The sequence below is a fragment of the Stenella coeruleoalba genome, assembly GCF_951394435.1.
Source record: "Stenella coeruleoalba genome assembly, chromosome: 5".
In the NCBI taxonomy this organism is placed as follows: domain Eukaryota; kingdom Metazoa; phylum Chordata; class Mammalia; order Artiodactyla; family Delphinidae; genus Stenella; species Stenella coeruleoalba.
The window spans coordinates 16251308-16271733 of NC_137150.1; the positions used below are offsets into that span (position 1 = coordinate 16251308).

Below are 20426 nucleotides of genomic sequence, written 5' to 3' on the forward strand. Positions count from 1 at the left end.
CACTTCACAGCTGAATGGGGTCTTATAGAATATGCACAGTTGCACTTTCACCGTTTGAAAGTTTGGAAACTAGCCTACAAAATACAGCTTTATTTCCTGCAAACAAAGAAAAGCTGGAGGAAAAAGAGCTTCGTGAGCGTTATCTAAAACCTTCTGTCACTAAAGTTAAATACAGCACACCTCTCTTTTATGGATTTTTCTTTTCTGTTAACACAAAAGTTGCCGCCTCTGAAACCTGACTCTCAATACTGAGTGTTTTCATCTCCTAATCAGGGAGTTAGTATGAAGAAGCTTCAGGTGAATTATGTCCCCATCTTTCTACAGAAGTGCCAACATCTGAAACAAATTAATCTCTTCTATCTGGTCTAGAATCACCCTACATTTGGGTCATGCTTATTTATCAAATACTTAAACAGAAAGATAAATAGCTTAAGTACTGAATCATGTAATTTTAACAAATTATGATTTGATTTTTGTCTTTTCTCCAATATACAAAGTATACAAAGAGTTAAGGTGTCTACTGGTTGGTTTTAGGCAAATTCCACACTCTGCCCACAAGCAGCCTATTCTTGGCTCTTCCGTGCCCACTTTGTTTTGCCCGTACATTACTTGTGAATATTTCCATCACTACACTGGAAACTACCCTGAGAACAGGGCGTATCTTACTCACTTCTTTATCCTCTGATAGGTGGATAAAGCATGAGAGGTGGCACATGGACAAGTACACTCAATAAATATTTCCTAATAAGAGAGCTTTCCTCTGAGGTCAAAAGCAATGGCATACAATTCTTCCATCTTCCTTCTCTAAACAATATATAATTTTATTTGGTATATGTTCAAAATACCTCTATGAAGAGAGGAATTTTTTAGCAAGTGACAAGCTCCAAGAGAACCAGTCTTCAATTAATACTTTATCTTTTTTAAGTCATTAGGCTATGCCACGTAATGACAGAGAGTACAGACTGGTGTGTGAAAATGATGCAACATGAAAGCATAAAATGACCATATGAAGATGATAAATAAATTAGCATGTGTTCTGGAGCTATGCCTATCATTTCTTGGTGAAAATTTTATGGCATTATGTTATTGGTGTGAAAGTACATTATCTTCGCAAAGCTTCCTCTGATTGGATCCCAGATGGCCCAAATGCAATGTTATAATGGGTCCCACTACTGCATGCCCTTACCGTATCTGCTAAAGACAGGAGGCTTATAAGCCTAAGAAGCAAAGATCACAAACAGGTGTAAAACTCTATGCCATTTGTAATCCAATGTCAAAGCAAAAGAATGAAATGTACTTGCCAGCCTTTTAACTTAAATTTATACCTTCTTGAGCCCTGTCAATTCTATGGGTGAAGTTTTAAAATTACTGTATCATAACTATACCACATTCGTTCTCAGCAGAATCATAAAGGGGAAAGAGAATGCTGGTTTTGAAGTGAGAAGAGACCTGGCCTCAATTCATTTTGGCTGCTCACCAGGCTGTGTGAATTTAGGCAAGTAGGTTAACCTCTCTGAGTTTCAGCTTCCTCATCTCTATCAAGAGGATGGTGGTTCCTGCCACACAAGCCTGTTCCCTGATTGTGTAGCACTATGGTTCTTTTCTGGAAAGAATGTCTCACGCAGAGAAGGTGCTCAAATATGGCAGCTAGCCTCATTCTGTTCATACTGTTCGTACCGTTTCCCTCTATTTTCTGAAAAGATTGCCTAACCTTCAGCCTATGTCAGGCCCACCTCCTCCACAGAGCATGCCCTAACCATGCAGTTCCACAAAGACTTCCTTCTTTGAATTTCCTCCTTTGGTACTCAACTTTATGGTGCCAATACTGATTGTACTGTTAACTTTTCATGTCTTTCTCCCCAACTCAATTACATGTCAAAGAAGAATAGAAACTATGTAATTCTCCTTTGAAACCTCTTCTCCTGACCTACGACAATCCCTTACTTCCGACAGGTGCTCAAAATATGTTTGTTAATTGATTATTTAGCAGAGCACAAAGAATGAATTGATTTCCCTATATTGCCTATTGTTAACATAGGAACATAACTTTCTAAGTGAAAAGACCTCAGCACATAATAAACTTTAATCCATTACTGAGAAACAGACACAATAATCACTTCCTATGTTAACTGCTCCCAAAACAATATTTACTTTTAAAATCCAGTCCTCAAACTATATTCCTCTGAGAGAGTCATTTCCCACGGACAATTTTCAGTGAATGTGGTCCCCCAGAAAGCATTACGCAGAATTCCATTTGAAGTACATTTTTTTTCAATAGTCTCAATTATTGTTCTGGATATTTCAAATTAATTTTTGGAAAGGTCCTGCAATACCTCAGAGAGACTCTACACCTGGGTTAAAGATTTGCTTGTATTCCCTGTTGTTCACTTTCCCGACGCTCATCAAATCTCTCAAAGTCTTCTGATAAGGTATTTAAGACCAACTGCCTTATATGAAGGCCATTAAGTTGACAATGCAGCTTTCCCTGAAATTTTCAAATAATGAAAATTCAAATAATGGCTCAAAATAATTTGGAGTAAATTTGTCTAGTTAAGGTTGGCCCAGTGAATAGAGAAAGCAAAGACGAATTTCTAATTTTAATACTATTTAATCTTAGTTACTTTAGGATGAAATTTTCTAAGCATTATCTATAATTCAATAAAAACAGATTTTTACCATATCTTTGTAGCACAAGGCCAAAACCAGATAAGGAAAAAAAAAAAGTCTAATAATAGAAAAAGGCATGTTCTGAGTGTGATTTTCACATAATACTAAAAGGCACATAAACAAAAGGCAAAACGAAACAGTTAACATTATTTTCTCTAGCTCTACATAAACACATTTAAAGACATAAACAGTGCAATTTGAAAATTATTTTCTGTGGATATAGACCATCTAAATAAAGTGGTAAATCTTTATAAATAGAATCTTTTTCTTGAAAACTGTCTTGATTTCATAAGAACTTCTCTATATGTATTAAATACAGTCATTGTTCTGACATGCTTTGCTTAAACTCTCTTAAGCCATTTACTTGTAAAAGGCATGTAAGTGCCTTATGTAAAAAGGTCTACGAGTACTCCTGCAAAGCTTTCTATTCTATTTGAAATATAACTATCCTCACAACCCCAGGTAACTGTTAACTCAATGCAACTGGTTATTTATTCCCATAGGTAAATAATTCTGTTTATAAGAACGTCTGATTATTAAGGATCTTTATTTCCAGGAAAAAGAATGTCACAGTTACACTGATACCTTCCCTAAAATAGCAAGGTCTGAGAAGTATAAATGTCAGCTACATTGAGCACATTGCAAACTTGTTTTATCATGTATCTATCTGCCACCTGGTTTATCATTGAGGATCATTTACACCAGTGTTCTGCATGAACTTTTAACAGGGGACCGCAACTGCCTAGCCGTCAATGAGACATTTCTTAGCAAACAACAACATACCCCTAAAGATGAAATTACGCTTACTTCAGAATTACCAATTTGGAATAAAGAATTTAACAACCCTGTCTTTTAAAAGAGCTCGACACAGAAATGAACTGTTTTAAGAATTTAACAGGTATCTTCCACTTACCCAAGTTATAGGTCCTGATAAAATATAATTTTAAGTGTTTTTCTCTGATATATTAAAATATAGTTCTTTATACTAAAAGACCTCACAAGGAGCAATGTGATGAACAGGGATAACATTAACAAAGCTTTTAAAATTTTGGATGAAAAGTTTTAAAAATTCTTACCATATTTTTATTTTTTTATTATTTTGCGGTACGCGGGCCTCTCACTGCTGTGGCCTCTCCTGTTGCGGAGCACAGGCTCCGGACGCGCAGGCTCAGCGGCCATGGCTCACGGGCCCAGCCGCTCCGCGGCATGTGGGATCTTCCCGGACCGGGGCACGAACCCATGTCACCTGCATCTGCAGGCAGACTCTCAACCACTGCGCCACCAGGGAAGCCCTCTTACCATGTTTTTAAAATCATTTTTAATACCTCCCATCACCTTTAACATCCACATCTAACACTTGCTACATCCTGTGGACCCAAAGCCTGTCACTTTTTCCCTAGCACACATGTCCCTTTCATTCTCCTGTCATTGTCCTTTTTTAGTCCCTCATCTCTATCCTACAATCTCCACTTCATCCTATGTATGTCCTATTCTTCCTCTAAAAAATGTCACTAAAACACAACTCCTGTACAGTTACTTGCCAAAGCAAATGTTTCCTAATGTTCCCATTGTGAATCAAACTTACTACCTGGTCCTCAGTGCCCTCCAAAGTGGAGCCCCTATCTCCCTTTCCCACCTGATTCTTCGTTTCTTCTACCCTGTTAACTGCCCCTCCCTAGGCCTTTTCTCTCTCTCCTCTTACTTTCTACTCATTCTTCTAGCGTCTCCTCAAATGCTGTAGTAAGTTTTACTCTTCTGAATTATTCCAAATGTTTACAGTTTCCATCTCCTATCAGTACCCAACACAAGTGTTTTTTAAATTTTATTTTTATTCTTTGACGTACAAGCATGGGTTCTAGAACTGGACTACCTTGGTTCCGCTCCTTGTTGTGCCATTTCCTAGTTAAGAAACCATGGGCAATTATCTTTGTGCCTCAGTTTCCCCATCTTTGAAACCGAGATATTAACAGTACACATCTCATAAGGCTGTTCTGAGGAATGTGTGAATTAATTCATAAACTTTACCCTGGCACAAAGAAAGCAGTTCAAGATGTTAGTAATCATTGTTAAAGCTATTAGCCTCATCACCATTCTTTGTACATGACTGCAAGCAAGACAAAAAAATGGTTAAAAATATGGACATTGGAATAAAGAAGAAAAAAGATCTCACAGCTCTGCAAACTACCAAAAGTGTTTTCTAGTCATGCTAGTCATCTTTAAGATAAAAGTCATAAGGGATATTTTACAGCTGTCGGAAAGATTAAATGAGATATTTTGTAAAGAAATGTATAGCAAGTGGCACTTCTATTAGTAACATGTTTATAATTTCACAGATGTAAGAATTAAACAATAGAAAGAGTAAATGGTTTTTCCCAGTCCACACACCTAGTCACATCTGGTTTGGTGAAATAAAATCTATACATTGTGAGACTTTTGTGCCCCACCTCCCAAAGTCTATTACTCCTTTCAAGATGTAGACAAAATGAAATAAATATATAAAGATACGATAATTTTTAAATGATAATAATAACATCAGTATCACCTCTTATATTTACAAAGTGTTCCACTTCTCAAAACACGTTACCCCCAAATCAGGTCTGTTTTTGTTGTTCTACCGGCACTGCAACAAAGATTGTACTTTCAAAACAAATTTAGATATACTGTTTATAGAAACTGATGTTATCATTTCATAGCATGGCTTTTTGAAACTAAAATTTAGTAAACAGAAATATCAATGAGGGAATCTTTGTGCCGAATACTGAGTTTGCAAACTCAATGGCTCAGAGCTTTTTTCTCCAACTCCCCCCCCCGCCCCCCCCCACCGCAGCTAGCCATTTGCCCTCCTATTATATCTGTGGCCTGTGGCCTAACTTGACTATCACCATCCCACCCCATATCCTATCTTTCTACTAGGATAAGAGCTAGCCACCCACATAGAGTGCTAAAAGGTCATTGTAAAGGTAATTCTTTTCTTGTAATCAGATAAGACAGAAACAAATAAAATGTTAACCTATCATTATTACTATCATCAACAATGCTGATAAACAGATTGTTGAATACTGGATTAGATTAAATTTTTTGGATGCAATAAGCTGTGTATGGTCTGTAAGTTTTAATACTAAGTCAAGTTCAAAAAGTATCTTTAGTGATGTTCTAAATATGAATATGAATTGCTTAATGCCTTATTTGGCATTCTTGTTATTTAACCTGCTTTTGACGTGTTTTGACTATTAAACTGTAAAGTCTTTCACTGTTTAGATTTCCTCACACTCCCACTGCATATACTATTGTTACCATAAATTTTTCGAATTTTCTGAAAGAGTCTATTCAGTCATAATCATTGTAGACAATGTCAGTATGCGGGGATTTGGAGTACAGTAAGTATACACAATGTTACCACATCTTTCACAATCATGTACTTAAAATATTCATGAATTATTTTTAAAAACCTACAAAATTGTATTCACAATTGTGACACTTCTACCAGTGCCTGAAATCATCAGCTATATCTTGTTTTTCTTTTTTCACTTTTCTTCTATTCAACGTCACATTAAATTGTATACTCTGGCTGTCTCTGATTAAAATCTCCCTGCTAATATATAGTTCTCTCATTGCTGTTCATTATATATTATACGTTTCCTTTCCCAAAATGAAATCACTGGGTTTTTGGTATATTTTAGTATTACTTCCACTGCTTAACTTTAGTATATAGATTTTTTAGCAAACAACCTTGTAATTATCAGCTTACTTTTAACCTAGCTTTCTCTTGAACAAATTTTCTACATCCACTGTTCACCCCATTTACCCACTTTGGTTTCTGATACATTTGTAACTATCTGGTGACTTCAAAAACTGATATTTTATGGTATTCAACAGTAATACTAATGACAAAGCTATCAATATTTTAGTATAGGACGTTTGGAAATCTATATATTTCTACCAGCAAAAGGAACTAAATAAATGAACTAGAACATGTATGAAAATTATGTCTGGATGTTAAATGTATACATATGAACAATATGGAAATATCACTAAATAGATATAATTAATGCTGCTTTAACAGAATATTTTTATAATGTTAAAAAATAAAGAATACCTTTTGTTTTCCACTATTAATGCGTTAGAACTGTTTGTTCCCTTTATTACATGTATTGGTCAGAGCTACATTAAGACGTATCTTCCCTTATCTCAACTTCCATACCATGTTACCTAGCCTCTGCTTATGAAATATCACTTTCCACTTTACAGTTATTTTCAAAACTCTTACTTCCCCTACCAGACTGCCACCTCTTTGAGGAAAAGGTATATCTTAAGTTTGGCAAATCTCACTGAACATAGCTTGCTATTTTTGCCAAAATACGTATTTTCCTATGAATCAACTTTACAAAATAAAATAATATCTCAAATCAGCATGCAATGTTCATTTCACATGATTAAACGTGTTCCCATGATCCTAGAATCTTGTTAACTCTTTAAAACAAATTTATTCTTAATTAAGAGCTTCCCGACTATTTTAAAAGTGGAAATATAGCGAAAATCCAGTCTCAAGATAAATTTTTTTAAGAATCCTTTAGAGGAAGAAATATTGTCATTTTGTGAATTCTGCTAAAGAGGGACTGGAATGGAGTTGTTTTTTTTTTTAACATCTTTATTGGAGTATAATTGCTTTACAATGGTGTTATCACAATTCTTTTTAATAATATTATGTTATTTAATATCCAGGTGATTTGAATAAACTGGCATTGCCTTGGGAAAAGTTTTATCTTCTAATATACATTCACACACAAATTGTATCCACACTTGATGGGACTATGTACCTTATTAGCTATTATTCACCTCTTTGGGTATATGAAAGATACACTTCTCGATTTCTTAAAACAATGTCCAAAGAGATGACAGTTTTCTCCTTTGGAGCATATACACTACTTGAAGCATGATACTTATTTCAGAAATACCTTCACCTTTTAAAAATAATTGATCTCAGTGGAAAAGTAATTTTCCACTCTATCCAATATGCCTACATTTCATCTTGAGATTAATATATCCTGAACTCTTTTTGACAAAGGATCGCCACAGAATCCTAGAGTAAGATCTCAAAAATAGTGGGAAAAGTAACAAATACAGAATGCCTAAAACTCTAACATAAATTCTTCAAAGGATTTTTATGGACGTCACAGGCAGAAGTGATAAGATGCCTCTCAGAAAACATGAATAATTATCTGACAGAGATCTAATGAAATCATTAAAAGACTAACAATAATATGTAGAAAACTATAATCTCGCATTTGCTAAGTGTTTTTCCAAGGATATAGCTGTAATGCTTATATAAATGTATATTTTTATAATATGAAAACACTACTACATAAACCCCGAGTTCCCTACCTCAACTCTAAAAATACAAAGTACGTCTAGAGACTTTTAGTGCCCTATGTCAATAGCTCTTCTTGAATCCTCTGCACTGTGATCAATAATTCTCCAACCATTAGTGAATCTGCTCCATGACTCATCAGAAATGATCTACAAAGTTAATGGGGATGACTGTCCCCCGCAGGTTCCACACATGCATTGACACTAATGGCAGTTATGCCTCCTGTAGGTGGGGGACAGATTCAAGATGGCACCAAGCCGGGAGGCAACTCTTCCGAGATTCTCCATAAAACTTGCTCCCTTCCCCGCCCCACCCCCACCAAAGAAGAACTCACTGCATCCAACCTGTCTTATATCTTTGGTATCCTTCAAGGAAATAAAAGTAAGCGTATGTTATATGGATGCAAAAGAACCACGTTTTTTTTCAGTTTAACACTCACTGTGCATGGCAAAATGTACTTCGGTTTTGAAAATATCTGAAAGGAATGTTTCCAGGTCCTAGGCCATTGTGTTTTGTTCACCAGTCAGATGCTTTCTCAAAATGTGTTCATATTATAAAGACAAGGTCTCTGTGTATAGGATTCCTCAAAGCCCAGAACATTACTACAGAAACGTATTCTTACCTCTCCTAACATTCAAAACAATGCCTCTTCCCTCCAGGTGAAAAATCTTTCTTGTGAATTCATTAATCCTCGATTAACATACAGTCAGGAGTTTGGACTTATTTGGGGTTTTATTCTCTAAAGGTGGAAAGTCACAGCAAAGGAAAATATATATGAAGCATTTGAAGATAATTGCTATTTACTGAAAACTCTATTTTAAAATTTAAAAATAAATTTTAGTGACTCGTTTGTGTTTGGTAACTTCAGGACAATGATAACTATAGTGTCTCTAAAATGTTCCTAAGTAGCAATCATACTCTATTCTGGCCTTTGAGAGGTGTTAAGACTCATCCCCTAATTATAAGCCTTTTCTCTGTTATTACTACCTCGCCATTAAATCTCTAAACTAAATAGTAGTTTTGAGGATACAAAAATAGATGTTAGGTGGTGTGTTTTCTCAAATTTTGGTTACAATGGATAAGAAAGATGAGGTATTCCTATGTATAATAAACTTCTTTAGCTTGTAAAAATAAAAATCCTTTTTATTGTGTTTTGACCAGCAAACTCCTTAGGCTTTCTACCAGAATAGTGCTTTCTTGCGTTATTCTAGAACAGCCCTGTCCAATAGAAATACAATGCAAACCACACTTGTTATTTTAAGTTTTCTAGTAGCAGTATTTTTTAAAACGTGAAAAGAAACACGTGAAATTAATCTAACAATATATTCTACTGAAACCAATATATCCAGAATATTATCCCTGCCACATATAATCAATATAAAAAAATAGTATCAGATGTCTTATATTCTTTCTTTTGTACAAAGTGTTCAAAATCGAGTACGTATTGTACACTTAGAGCAAACCTCAATCCAGAAAACCACATCTCAAGTGCTCAATAGTCACATGTGGCCAACGGCTACTGTACTGGACAGCACGTTCTAGATTCCAAAAATATGAAGCTTTTTGGCCTAAAAGGCCACACACTTTAAAATCTCCCTATGTAACATCCTCTGTGATCGGTATTGCCATTAGGATTTTATATTGAACCAAATATTTAAGTGACTATATTTCACTTCCTTCTTCTGCTCCCCTGACCTTCATATCTACGGCCCACCCTGATGCCTCAGAGTGTAAGAAACCCCAATCACCTATTCTTTTCATCTTCTTCTAAGCAAGATCTGAGATATTCTCTAATCTCTGCATCTTCTATCACCAAGCAGAAAGCCAGAAGGTGCAGCAAGGCTATTCTCTCTGTTTCCATAAATAGATATATCAAATACAGGCCTAATGTATGGCGACAATGATAAATGCAAGGGCGATTTTTTTGATTACAGTAAAGACAGGAAATTTTATATAAAAAAGTAATACACCCTTCCTCAATCAGAAATACGATTTTACTCCCTCCCTCCCCCGCCAGGAGAAACCTTGAGATATTCTGTTCTTGTTCTGGAACAGAACCCAGTGTTTCATTTCATAGGAATTCCGTGCCCAGAGGAAGAACAGAATGTTGGAATCAAAATTTAATGAATTCAACTTGGAGTCTAAGTTTGCCCCAAATGTGGAAATGTAAACACAAGCAATAATATCTCAAACCATAAAACACTTTGGATTCTCTGTTGGCATGGCTGCATAGAGTATCACACACGATGTGTATCTGCACACAAATTTGTTCTTAGTTACGTGAGGAAAAAAAAATTAAACTAGGCACATGTGAGGTTTTCTGAGTCTCTTAGTAATAATACAACCTGATTATTACGTCTTTAGTGACACTGTAATTATAGACGAATGGATAAACAGGTTTTCTGGTGCTGACCCAACTTGTTCCTTAAAACACAAAAGGCAACTTTTGCAAGGAAACCCCCCACTGAACAAATAAAACTAAAAGCTTTGTCTACCTTTTGAAAGAAGGCCTAACAACACGCTAGTAATCCAAAAAAAAATTCACCCCCGTGCAAATACACAACACTGATGAAACTCAGAAAGCTGGAGATTTCCTAAAACACAGTTCGGAGCTGTAGTTGTCACCAACTTTAAGAAAGCAAAGATACAAGTGACAACAATGTGCTTTCACAGGCTACAAAATAACTTTATTCAGAGTCTCCAGCTATAGCACCATATCTAAGACATTCTAAGGACTGAACTAAGTATTCCTGGGATAAATTTTACAGTCTTTGAACTTTCATTTTAACTTGTCTCAGTGATAACATTTTATCTCAACAGCAAGACAGGGAGCAACACCAACGCTCTCAGGAACCCACAGAGATAACATGGAGTGGCTCACTTATGCTGGTATAGAATAGTTACGTACTAACTACCCTCTGGGTATAAACAGGCACTGTGTTCAAACCCAGGAGGGGGGAACACCGTGTCCACTGGTGTAGTATTTCAAAGCACATTGCAGACGGCCTGCAAATCCAAAGGCATTAATTATGACTTCTCTCTCACTGTATTAATTTGTTTGAGAAATTCCTCCGAGTAGGGCAGAGTTTACCATCCATTTGCTATCGGCTTGTGCCTGGGCTGGTGGGCACGCAAAGTAAAGGCAGTGGCAATAACCTTTCTGGCAGCTTCTTACTCAATCTTAATCCTAGGGAAGTGCACTCCACGGAAATACAGCACAGAATCCTAGTAGCCGCATATTCTCCCGGCCCAGGAGAGATTCAAGAACACAATTACTCTTCCAGCTTCACCACTGTACTTGTAAAGTGCTGTGAGAGGGGCAAGCATAAGCTCCACCATATACCTGCTCGTGTTACAGGCTCTGGAATCAAAGTATTCTCACATGACACATTACTACCAATAACAGATTCCGGCTCCGTTTAAAAAAAGAAAAGGGGTGGGGGGGGGGAGGCCGCGCTACATATTTGTCCTGCTTTTGTCTAAAAAACCAGAACCCAAGTCCTAACTACTTTTCATTCTTTTCAACCTTTCATGAAAGCAATTCAGTCCACTAACTGCGGCTCCACCCTGAGAGCGCCTATACTTACTTTTCTTACAGTTTTTGAGTGACGCACTACAAAACGATGGGAAAAAAAAAAAAGAGCCCTCTCATGCAGGGCTTCTTCCGCCCTGTAAACTTGGCAAAAGGCAAACTGGACTGAAATACAGCACTCTCCATATAAGGAAGCCCAGCTAAACATGTCATGCGTAATTTATGGGTAGCAGGCAGAGAATTAACCTTTGCGTGCACATACTTGGCCCAGATGAAAACCGGGCTGGATGGCAGCCCCAGGGGCAGGGATGCGGGATCTCTTGGGAGAAACCGTGGCTCCCATCGGATGGACTCGCATCTCCCCCCGACAAAGGTCGTTAAGTTGTAAGTACACTTCCACGCACCTGTTTCTTTTATCCGCCACCACCACCACCACCCCCCTTCTTTCTTTCTCTTTCTTTCTCTTAGGCTGCCAAGTGGGAAGCTGGCAGTGCTGACAGTGTCCGCAGAGCCCAGGGAAGGGCTCCTCGCAGCTGGGCTGCAGCTGCAACCTCCCGCTTTCCCTCTAGCTCGAGATGGTGTGTGATAGGAAACCATCCAGCGTGCTGAGCCGGCCCAAGCGTCCTCTCACTTCCTCCTTCAGCCATGTACAGCCCCGAAAGAACACGAACAATGCAGAGCAGCAGACCAGCGCGAGCAAACTGTGAAAATGGAAACTTACCTCTCACATTTTTTTTTCAGAGGCAGCCCGACTGCCGAGCGAGTGCCCAAGGCATTGTGGGAGTCATGATTCCAAGAGGCCCGCGATTTAAAATTGAACTTGTCAGTTCCCGGTCACGGGAGCATTGTGAGCGCCACAACTCATTCAGCTGCAGTGAAAAGACTGTTGCATGTCGCTGTGCAGCCTCTTATCGCCGAGGTCTGGTTTCCGCTGCTGCTGCGCGGCCCCTCCCCCGCCGGCCCAGCCCCACCAGGAAGCCCTGGGCGGACTCGTCGAGCCCCGGAACCCACGCGGCGGCGAATAAAACGCTCTTCAACTTTCCGCCGCCCCTCGGCTCTGCTCCCCCGCCACCTCGTCGCCCCTCAACCAAACAAAGTCCGCTGGGGGTGGTCGTTGCCACCCGCCGACCGGCGCGGAGAGCAAAAGGAAACCCGAGCTGGAGCTGGCGAGGTGCATCCCCGCCGCCTCCCGGTGGTATCTTCCATCTTATACGTTCAGCATTATAACCTCCGAGCTATAGTGCAGAGAGGACGCACCGCTACTACTTTCTGCTCCTTCCGACTGGCTGAGCCGACAAATCGGTTCGTTGTTGAAAGAGGCCCGTGGATGGGACTTGGTAAGGCAGCCGGCAAGGTTAGACTGAAGGTGAGTCTCAAAATCAGGATAAAACAGTAGCAGCTGGTGGGGCTGCCGCGTTAAAATGCACCACACAGTTTTTGAACCTGATGGCCCACAGGCGGGAAAGACATCCGCACGACTGCCAGTGTGTATCTTTCTCCAGTAACAGGATGTCCACGGTTTTGGAATTCCTTAGTAAAACTTACTGTCACACAAGCACGAACACTCACATACCGGCTTCCCATCTACTTTGTAAATAATATTTGGAATGTGAAATCCCCTTCCTTCCCAACTCTGCATTATATGATTTATAGAAAGAAGAACCCCCTCTTTCAACATAAAATATTCATTTTCTTAAATACTGTAACAGTCCAAGGCAAATAAGTCATATCATTGCTGGAACAAAGGAAACCACAGCCCCAAATCATAATTCACTGGGTGTCGTAAGATGGAACTTGCCTTCACTTTGAATAGAAAGAATCCTGGACTATCGTTATGTGATCAAGTTTTAGAGATTGGCGCGGGGCGGGGGCAGAACTTCCTTTGGATTTAGGGAATAACTTGTTCAATGACGATTCTAATTAAAAACATTTTTTTCCATGTTTTGGACACAGTTTAGGACCAAATGCTAGCTACTGTGCGATGTACTTCCTACAAGTTTGTTAGGCTGTGTTAGAGAGGGTGGGGACAGCTTCAGGAGGAGAAGGAAAAACATCATGAAAGGTGCTAAAATACAAAAATACTTCTAGAGGCATTAATAACAGACTTGCGATCTCGACCCTTGGCTAGGTCCACAAAACACTGAGTTAATATTGTGCACTGCTCCCTTCCAGAACAAAGAAATTAATTAGATGGTGCCACTTCTCAGTGTTAATCATTGAAAAGTACCCAAGTGCACACACAGTGGAAGCAAATTTAAAAGGAAACCGACACTTTCTCAGAGAACAGGGATGGGCATTCTCTATCTGCCAATTGGTAGCTACCCCAAGCTATGAGGACTTCTTTTCTTCTAATTCAGCATTCATTTCAACAACTACATCAAGTGCCTGCTATGCCAGAGATTCAAGAATGGATAACACAGAGTTCCTACCCTCAAGGATAATACCTCTACCAAGGAAGAGGCTACTGAAGAGAAAAATAAACCAATTAATTCCACCTGAAGGATAAATGCTAAAATGATGAAGGCAAGCCCAAGATGGGCCTGAGTAGATTCAAGAAGGCTTCCTGGAAGAGTGACTTTAACAGGTCCCTTGAAAGGTGTGTAGCAATTAGCAAGATAAAGGGAATTGAGTCCAGGTCCACTGGAGAAAAGAGCCTGGCAAATACAGTGGACCTGCCAGTCTTTCTGTTAGAAGTGCAAGCCGGATACTTATAGGAAAGTGGCAGCAAATGAGCTAAATGTAGGTCTGTGTTAATCCAAGGGTCTCAACTTTACTCTGAAAACTGTGATGATCTAGATGAGTTTACACAGCAAGGAGATAGGTGAAATTTGGACTTGCATTTCAGAAAGATCCTGTAGCAGCAGCTTGGAGGGTGAATGGGAGTGTAGGGTGGAGGCCGATGGAAGAAGGGTGAATGGGTGTGGACAGACTGGAAAAATGACTCATGCAGGGAATGAGGAAGGGAGGAGACTCCCAAGTCCCTGGCTAAGCCTACTGGATTGTTTGCTACTTGCTTTTTAATTTCTCCAGTTTGCCTCCATTCTCCTTGACAATAGACCTTGACTTCTGAGCTGGGCCACCTATGCCTGTGCCGGCAGGTGGGTGCCCTCACTGGCTTCCACGTGCCTCTCCTCAGAATGTCCAGTGAACCGCTGAGGGCTAATCCTGGTTGTAGGAACTTATTTTCAATTGTTCTCAGACCCTTGCAGACTTCCAGGTTAGAGCTTTGGTGTTCTTCTTTCATGTGGGTTAGAAAATTCGCTGTTGGGAGCAACATGGTGAAAAACAAGACTTTGAACCTGTGTGGTGCAAGAGTGGAAATTATTTTTCCACTTCAGCACTGGAGGAGGGGAGACGTTCTGGGAACAAAAGAAAAATTGAAGCCGAGACAAATTTTCTGCTCCACTGAACAGAATACAAAGAAATACAAGAAAGACCCTTGAATGTTAGAAACAGTAGAATAAACATCCTAGTAAATGACAAAGAAGAGAGGAAAAAATGTTATTTCACATAAGAAAACTCATACAAAACAATGGTCAACCTAGGACTCCAAAGTGAGTCAAAATAAATGATGATATAAAACTTCATTGCCACTGGTTTAGCTTAATTTATTATCATTGATAATACTGTAACATGAATAATGACATGTAACATTTTGAAGCAGTGCAGCAAACACCAGATCATATGTTAAAAATATTAAATCATGTTGCCAGCTTTCAACTACCAGTGGCATTCTAACCACATTTCAAATTGTGGAAATTATTAAAAAATCATTATAGTAATAAAAAGTAAATAGTTCCCATTTATAATACCAATCATATTCCCTCAGTGCTAGGATAGCATTATGGTTTCTCTTCTATGAAGTGTAGTGTTCATAGTTCATAGGCTCATGAGTAAGTATATCTATAAGTATAAAAAGAATGTCATTTGTGGGTGGAGAGGGAAATTATAGAAAACAATTTCAGATGAAATAAAACTACATTTTCAGATAAAGGAAAGAATATTCACTGCAGTTTCCTGAAATATTTCAGACCATTCAAGTCTTAATTATACCAATGAATCCCAATAGAAATACAGTTAAGGAATATGGTTTTCAGAGATAACATCAGCTACCTGGTTTACAATAACACAGATAAAGGAAATGGTAGCATTTATCTTTTTCATTCAAATGAGAGTCTTTATGGCACTCTGTAAGCGTGTGTGTGTGTGTGTGTGTGTGTGTGTGTGTGTGTGAACTGTATCTTTCTTGTCCTACACACCACATTTCTTTTTTTACATCTTTATTGGAGTATAATTGCTTTACAATGGTGTGTTAGCTTCTGCTTTATAACAAAGTGAATCAGTTATACATATACATATGTTCCCATATCTCTTCCCTCTTGCGTCTCCCTCCCTCCCACCCTCCCTATCCCACCCCTCCAGGCGGTCACAAAGCACCGAGCTGATCTCCCTGTGCTATGTGGCTGCTTCCCACTAGCTATCTACCTTACGTTTGATAGTGTATATATATCCATGCCTCTCTCTCGCTTTGTCACAGTTTACCCTTCCCCCTCCCCATATCCTCAAATCCATTCTCTAGTAGATCTGTGTCTTTATTCCTTACACACCACATTTATAGCTCAGTAAGCTCTCACTGCTGTCCAAATATTTGCCTTTTCTGCCCCTCCCCCAACAAATCATCTAAATGAAAATATCCCAAGGTATGCTTCTTAAAACTCGAAATATGAAAAGGTCTTGAATCACAGATCTAGGAATACTGTTATTATACCAGAGTAAAAAGAATCCATTACAAGATAGTGTCAAAACTGGGACCCAAATTCAGGCCCCATGATTTTTGACCCATGTTTAAATATAGATGGTTAAGAGAAGAAGCTGCTGGAAGGCAGTGAAGAATTGGAAACACTTTCATATGATGAATCTATTTTAAGTACATGCATTAAATGTATCTCCATTCAGTTTCACAGCAGGGAAGGGGGTGGAAGCATTCTTCTGTAGCCTGGATTCAAACTTGTTCAGATATCTGAACAAATATACTTGATAGAATTGTGTGAATTTAGTTTATCTAAATTTAGTTTAGGACCTTTATATATTTCACATATCAAGTAAGTTTTTAAAATTATGCCTAGTATTTAAATATAAATAATATATATTCTATTGTGTGTATATATAGTATGTTATATAATAGAACATATTGCATATATAATATATATACCACTTAATGTACAAAACACATAAATGTAAAAATATATAAAACCAATATATTTGTCTTAAAATGTTTATAAAGATTAAAACTGAGTTAAAATATTAATTTTATCATGCATTTTTCAATTAACCTATTTTACCTAAAAGTTGAATCTAAATCTTCATTATAATCATTTTAGTATCTAGAAATAGGGAAATAGAAAGCAAATACGTTTCAGAATTAAAGGTTTAGAACCACAGAATTTTAGTAGAGAATGGACATTAGAGCCCATCTGGCCCTGTTCCCTTGTTAGACCAGAAAATACTGTATAAGTAAATTGGAACCATGACAGAGAAGAGCTAGCATCAATGTCTTCTGATTCAGGCCATTTATTTTCATCATTTTCTTAAAGACACTAGGACAACAAGAATATAGGCATAAGTGCTCCCCAAGTTTAATGTGAAGAAGAGCCACATTAGATTTCTAGGAATATAATTCTTTCCTCCTCTATTTCTTCCTTGTTTTTTCTTTTTTTCTCCTTTCCATTTTTCCATCCTTCCTTCCTTCCTTCCTTCCTTACAGAAAACACATTCACACAATGCCTCTGTTTCACAAATGTTCATGGAGTATCCACTGTGTTAAGTAAGTCCTGTTCTAGGCAGTATGGTTACAGAAATGAACGACACATCCCAATCACTTCCTTCAAGGAGTTTACAGTCTCTTAGAGGGAGACAGGCACTAAACAAGTAAAGAATAAATATGTAGAAAAAGATAAATATCTGAGGCAATTTCAGATGGAGGTAAGTACTATGAAGTAAAAGAAAGCAGGTTGAGGGGAAAAGGAGGGGAGGCTGTGTTTGTTAAACAGGATAGTTGGTCAAGGATTGAGATGGTCAGAAGTAGGCAGAGTCCTCAAAGAAGTGAGAACTGGGGAAAAATCATTCAAAGCCGTGGGAACTGTAGGTCTAGAACCTTGAATCCTGAGCTCATGCTAGGGCTGGAAATCCCATGACTGATAAAAAACGAATGGGATACCTAACCTCAAGGAGTTTACAGTCCAGTGAGAGAATCGATGAATCTTAATAAAATTAATCACACTCAAAATGCAAAGCTCCAATCATGATAATTTTGCTCAGCGGGAACCATTGACATGTTTGGTTATATTGGAGTTGGGGGGGGCCAGTATAATTGGCACAGGATCCAGATTTGCTTTTCACGGAGATAACTAGATTATACTTGACTGCTGTGTACAGGAGCCTGATAGTCTAATCGCAGAACGGAACACAGGCGATACACCGCCGCTGAGAAGGAGAGCAAACCAGAAGAGTGGGCTCTGGCCAGGACAGCAAAGGCAGCAAATGGCTGAAGACCTGAGAGAAGAGAGTGATTTAGTTGCCTATAGCAGTGAGATACAGTAAACATTAGAATCTTCCATCTCAGAGCTGAAGAGAATCCATAAGATGACCAGCTCCAGGCCTTGAGAGAAGTGAAATGTGTGTGTGTGTGTGTGTGTGTGTGTGTGTGTGTGTGTATGTGTGTGCGTGAGAAAGAGAGATTTATTTCTTCCCTCAAGTCAACACAGGATAGAAAACTCAAAATTTCTGAAGACAGAACATTTTCATAAAATTCAGCAGTGATTCCAGTTCCCAGAAATAGACACTGATAATATTAGTTTACTTATTTCCAGGTTTTCCTCAACACATTTTTTTACACAATTGTTATTGTACTACATGTACAATTTTGTGCTGGTTTTTTTCCCACTTCACCTCATAATATAACTTTATAAAGCAAATAATATCTCCATGTCATTCATATTCATTAATAATCCTCATTTGTCACATAAAGTAACAGAGACTGGAGAATTGACCCCTGACCAAAACCTCACAGTTAATAAGGGGTCAAGCCTCCTGCCCCACAGTGCAGCATTTCTGAGCCTACGTCAGATCCTGAAGTCATGTGTCTAATGTGTAATACATTTCTATACATTCTTATCTAGGATATACACACTGTCTTCTAATACAGACTGTCATTAAGGAAAAGAAAATGTACACTAATGGTCTTTTAATAAGTAAAAATGTTACAAAAATAATTATGAAACAGATACCAGAAGGTCAAAATGGACATATTACCTATATTATGTTACCTTACAATATATAATTACATGTAATATTGTGAAATATTTTCTACCATCTCATAAAATGGTGTGCTGTGGTTTAGCAGAGAGTCTCCTTGTAATCTTTTAAAAACAGTATCTATTAGATCTAACAGTATAAATGTTATAGTGTAACTATCTTATGGACTGTAATCCAAACATTTCTACATGTTAACTCTGTTCTATGTAGAATAAAAGCATCTGCAAAATGTGGCCATTGCCTTATTTCTTCCTAAATGCAAAAAAAAAAAAATTGAAATTGTCAATAGCAAGGTTGATTTTTCTTTTTCTAAACATCCACTGTATCTATCTACTCATTTATTCCTGAAGTTCCTTTCTTTTGGCTTCTATGATATTCCACATCCTTCTTTCTTCTCATTCCTTTGTGTGGGTTTTCTCTCTCTGGATGTTTTGTCGGCATCTCTTATTCCTGCTTCCCCTTCTGTTTCCAGAAATTACCTTCAGACCATGTTTCAAGTGATGTCCTAAAGCAGGGGTCCCCAACCCCTGGGCCACGGACCAGTACCTGTCCATGGCCTGTTAGGAACCTGGCCGCACAGCAGGAGGTGAGTGGCAGGCGAGCGAGTGAAGCTGCTTCTGTATTTACAGCCGCTCCCCATCGCTCGCATTACCGCCTGAGCTCCGCCTCCTGTCAGATCGGTGGTGGCATTAGATTCTCATAGGAGTGTGAACCCTACTGTGAACTGCGCATGTGAGGGGTCTAGGCTGCGCGCTCCGTATGAGAATCTAATGCCTGATGATCTGAGGTGGAGCTGAGGCGGTGATGCTAGCGCTGGGGAGCGGCTGCAAATACAGATTATCATTAGCAGAGAGGTTTGACTGCACAAACACCATAACAAATCCGTTGCTTGCAGACTCATATCAAAACCCTATCAGTGAGTAGCAAGTAAAAAGAAGCTCAGGGCCCCCACTGATTCTGCATTATGGTGAGTTGTATAATTATTTCATTATATATTTCATTATATATTACAATGTAATTGTATAATATATATATTATTAAAATGTAATAATAATAGGAATAAAGGGCAGAATAAATGTAATGCTCTTGAATCATTCTGAAAAACCATCGCCCCTCCACCCCTCCCCGGCCTGTGGAAAAATTATCTTCCACAAAATCAGTCCCTGGTGCCAAAAAGGTTGGGGAGTGCTGTCCTAAAGGGACTTCTGAATAAGAACAACTTTTGTCACATGAATAAATGGTGGGAGCTTCGTATACACATCTTTTTTCTCTTCTTCCCTCTTTGCCTTGTCCAGTAGTGTGGGAACTAAGCAGTACGGTCATAAATTAATTCTAATGTCTTAATGTAGGCATCAGGGTGCACCCGGCTGCTCCTTGATTCATTCAACAGGTATTTACTGAGCATTACGTCTCAAGAGTTAAACGGCACTGGGGACATGGAAATTAAGATCTCTTCGAGGTGCTCACAGTCTAATCTAGTAGAGGGGGATAGACCTAGGGAAAAAACCCCTGCACATTTGGAAAAGAGTGTAGCAAGTGAAATAA

The 20426-nt window shown here is 38.5% G+C and overlaps 1 protein-coding gene across 17 annotated transcripts in view; it reads right to left on the reverse strand.

Moving 5' to 3' along the window:
- The window catches only part of MBNL1 (muscleblind like splicing regulator 1), a 176228-nt gene extending 163226 nt beyond the window's left edge, over positions 1–13002 (reverse strand). For 13 of the 17 annotated variants that reach the window (XM_079921810.1, XM_079921809.1, XM_079921819.1 and 10 more), the window contains exon 1: positions 12289–13002. The gene's annotated coding sequence lies outside the window, so the exon portion shown is untranslated. The remainder of the gene's footprint in view (positions 1–12288) is intronic. The other 4 variants (XM_079921807.1, XM_079921804.1, XM_079921812.1 and 1 more) reach the window with 2 other exon arrangements.
- Between the last annotated feature and the right edge of the window lie 7424 nt (positions 13003–20426).